General features: G+C 41.3%; 1 non-coding gene across 1 annotated transcript; it reads left to right on the top strand.

The window, feature by feature from the left end:
- The first annotated feature begins 3,786 nt into the window (after nucleotides 1-3,786).
- LOC148564837 (small nucleolar RNA R71) lies at nucleotides 3,787-3,890 on the top strand. The gene has a single exon (XR_015884182.1). It is a non-coding gene; the product is annotated as a small nucleolar RNA R71 (small nucleolar RNA).
- The last annotated feature ends 485 nt before the right edge of the window (nucleotides 3,891-4,375 follow it).

The following is a 4,375-nucleotide window of genomic DNA, read 5'->3' as shown; positions in this document are numbered from 1 at the left end:
ATACCACCCTTTAGCTTCCGGTGTTAGGTCTCCCCTTCTCAAGACTCTTGGAGCCCCTCTTGTTTTTCTCACCCATTCAGCTCTGATGGCACAAAGGTCTTCAGCAATAGTTGTATAGTCAGGTTCTCCTATCATCCTTTCTTCATAACCTGCTTGGCTGAAATGTATGTTTTTCAGGCCAAGAGTTTTCATGATTGCTTTGGGACTGAAGTCAACTTCCACCCCTCTCACATAGCTTTTGTATGTGGGTTTCTTGGTTGAGTCTTCCCTCACTGCATTTGCATAGAACTCCTTCACCAAGTTGATGTTGATTTTAGTGATTGGCTTAGTCAGGAGCTCCCACTTCCTCTTTTTGATCTTCTCCCAAACACCTGGGAACTCATCCTTTTCAAGGTCAAAGGGAACCTCAGCTAGTACCCTTTTAGGTCTCATCCATTCGGCTTGAATCTCATGGAAAACTGATTTGTATCTCCTTGCATCGAATTCCCTGTTCTCCTCCATTGGTTGCTTGTCTTTTCTTCTTTTGTGGCTAGATGAGGCTGCCATTGGTTCTTTGGTTTTGGTAAGTTACAAGCTAAAGTTGACAAGGTGAAGCAAGAAGTGTTGTTGGAAGTGTGGTGAGGTTGTTTTCGGCAAGAGATAGTTATGCTATGATGAAGGAAAATGTGCATGAAGGAGAATTGGTGGTGTGGAACTCGTTCCCCAAGTGGTTCTTTATAGTGCTTGTAAGTGAAGACTGGACGGCCAGGGTGATTTGTGAAGGGTGGCTTGATGGTAATATATGAATTAGGGAGAAGGACGAATTGCTTTTCATTTTCTTGGAAGTATTCTGAGTGCATTAGGTTGTACATGTAGCTATCTTTTCATGCAGAACTTCCTTTTCCCATGTGTTAGTTTCAAAGACTTGTGAACTTCCTTTTTGACCAAGCACGGCACCTCCCCTTTGTCTTTTTCCTCCATTTTTATCTTTCCTTTTGTACCTGCACAAACAAAAAAATTTGCTATCATTTTTTTAGTGCATGTGAATAATGAATAGTACTTGTACATGTCTTTTTTTTTTTTTTTTTTCTTCTTTTTGAATTGTAAATCAATGATTGACTTCCTGAGCTTATAGCCGTGACTTTTGTATGTATGCACACTTATTACTGGACACCAAACTTAGTGTTTGGTAATGTGTCCTGATGACATGAAATCCATGTTGGTTGTCCTTAATGAATGTGCATAATTCTAATAAATCCTAGTCACTTTGGCGCTTTGATCCTAAACAATTTTACTACCTAAAGTAATTGAAATCAAAGTATTAAAACATGCAAATGGTATACTTGTCATGAATTTCTAAATCCAGAGGAACTTCTTGCTTTTCATAAACTGTGTTCAAAAGGAACACCAAACTTAATGTTTGGTCGTGCACCTTGAATGAAAGATGGAATCCAATTTGAGTAAGATTTGGGAGTGCCTTCAGGCACACCAAACTTAGAGACCAATTGTAATTTACATGCAAAGTTTAGTGCACTTTATCAATAGTTGTCCTGAGGATTCAAGTTCATGCATAAGAAACCATGCTTTATTAGATGTAAAGCAAAGCACTAAAGAGTAAGGATACTAAAACATGGGTTGCCTCCCATGAAGCGCTTCTTTAACGTCACTAGCTTGACGGTTGTCCTTTGTTAGAGTGGATTGTAGTGCTTGATGTCTTCTCCTCTTACTATGAAAACGTCCCCATTTGATTCCTTCATGACTTCTAAATGTTCCATAGAAAGAACCTTCCTGATTGTGAACACTTGAGGGAGCTGGGAAGGAATGGTTTTGAGGCCAGGTGGGATTGGCAGATAATGACTTGATATCACTTCATCTCCCGGAGAGAAACCTTCAGTGGGAATTTTCTTGTTTCTCCACCCTCTTGGCAATTTCTTTACAATTCTTCCCTTTCTCTTGAAGCTTTCTTCATTGACCCTTATGCCGGGAGGATCCTTCTGATCTGTTTCTATTGATTCTTGTGGCTTTAACTCTTGCAATTCTTGTTTGCTTTCCAAGGACTGTTTCAGAGTTTCAGCTGCCGGATTGCTTTCCTCCAAACACAGATGGCTACTCTCATCCTTAGGCTTTTCATGTTCTGGTTCAGGCTCAGATGCAGGTTTGAAAACATTGAAAATGAGCTGTTCATCATGTATTCTCAAAATTAGCTCTCCTTGTTCTACATCTATGAGTGCTCTAGCAGTGGCTAGAAATGGCCTCCCCAGAATGATGGGGTGTAGGTAGTTTTCTTTCATGTCCAAAATGACAAAATCTGTGGGGAAGAAATAGTTTCCCACTTTCACCAGCACATTCTCAACTACCCCCTCAGCTTGCTTCTGAGTTTTGTCAGCCAGTTGTATGATTACATCAGTGGATCTCACCTCATTCAGTTGTAGCCTCTTCATAAGAGTCAGAGGCATCACATTTATGCTAGCTCCTAGATCACAGAATCCTCTGTCAATTTTTGTTTCCCCTATGATGCAGGGGATATGAAAACTTCCTGGGTCTGTTTTCTTAGAGATTATATCCTTCTTGATGAGGGCACTGCATTCTTTGTTCATTATTACAGTTTGTCCTCCCTTTAAAACTCTTTTCTTGCTCAGCAATTCCTTTAAATACTTGATATGTGTAGGCATCTGCTGGAGAATCTCAAGAAAGGGAATATTGATATGGAGAGACTTAAATGTCTCTAAAAACCTTGAATAGGTTTTCCCTTTTTCACCTCCTCCTAACCTCTGAGGAAATGGTGCTTTTGGTTGGTATATTTCCAGCATGCCTTTTTGCAGTTCCTTGGCTTGCTCAGTTCCACTTTCCTGCTTAACTTCTTCCACACCTTCCTTCAAGATTTCTGGCTCCTGCTCTGAGGGCCTGATTCCTTCTTCTTCTGAAACTTCCTTCAATATGGTGATGGCCTTGCATTCTTCCCATCTCACTCTCTTTTGTTCCCCTTTAGGATTCTTTTCTGTGTCACTAGGGAACACTGCAGTTGATTTGGGGGCCTGTTGAGATAGCTCTCCTACTTGAGACTCCATCCTCTTGAGTTTTTCACCATGGTTTCTTAAGGTAGCTCTCACATCATCCCTGAAGCTTTTCAATTCGGTTATGTCTTGACTCATGGTTGCCATCATTCCTTCTATCCGGTTTAATTGATCTTGAAATTGTTGGTTCGGATTAGGTTGGGTATGTTGATTATTTTGGCCATGATATGATGGTTGGGAGTAAGTGTTTTGTGTGGCTTGGTATGATCTTTGGTTGGAGTTTTGGTATGTGGAATTGTTATGTTGGTTGTGGTTGTAAGGTTTGTGGTTTTGTGGTTGGGTTTGTTGGTTCCCCCACCCAAGGTTTGGGTGATTTTTCCATCCTGGGTTGTAAGTGTTGGAATGTGGATCATATGATTGCCTTTGTTGGTTTCCCACATAGTTGGCCTCTTCCCAATCACCTCCTTCAATGCTTACTTCCTCTTGATCTTGTGTGTGTATTGCAGCCACTTGCTTTGTTTCTAATTGCCTGGTAAGCTCTGCTAGTTGCTTGGCAAACACCTTGTTTTGGGCTAGAATTGTATCAACATGGTTCAGCTCCATGACTCCCTTAGTGTTGTGCCTCTCTGATGCATAGTAGTACTCATTCTCAGCCACTGTCTCAATCACTTCAATGGCTTCTTCCACAGTCTTTTTCCTGTTCAATGAACCTCCTGATGAATGGTCTACAGCCTTCCTTGATTCATAAGAGAGTCCATCATAGAAAATATGCAATTGCACCCAATCATGGAACATGTCTGGTGGGCATTTCCTTGTCAAATCCTTGAATCTCTCCCATGCCTCGTAGAGAGTTTCACCATCTTGTTGTCTAAAAGTCTGAACCTCAGATCGAAGCCTATTGACCTTTTGTGGGGGGTAGAAACGTGCCAGAAACTTGCTTTCCACCTCATCCCATGTTGTTAGACTCCCCCTTGGGAATGATTCCAGCCACTTAGCTGCTTTGTCCCTAAGTGAAAATGGGAACAAAAGCAGTTTATAGGCATCTTCCTGGACTCCATTGGACTTCACAGTGTCACAAATTCTCAGGAATTTTGTGAGATGTTGGTTGGGATCTTCATTAGCACTCCCACCAAATGAACAATGATTCTCCACAAGTGATATTAGCTGTGGTTTGAGTTCAAAATTGTTGGCCTGAATGGGTGGTTTCTGAATGCTGCTACCACAATTCCCAGAGGTTGGGTTTATGTATGAACTAAGAACCCTCCTCTCAGGAATGGCATTGTTTCCATCAGCTCTCTCATGGTTGTGAACTTCTCTATCCATGTTGAGATCTAGAGCTTCCTCAAAATTGTCCTCAGATTCTCCTTCAGATTCTTCTTCTC

The sequence above is a fragment of the Arachis ipaensis genome, chromosome B5, assembly GCF_059453495.1.
Source record: "Arachis ipaensis isolate K30076 ecotype BB chromosome B5, ASM5945349v1, whole genome shotgun sequence".
Classification (NCBI taxonomy): Eukaryota; Viridiplantae; Streptophyta; class Magnoliopsida; order Fabales; family Fabaceae; genus Arachis; species Arachis ipaensis.
This window is presented reverse-complemented; position numbering and strand designations above follow the sequence as displayed.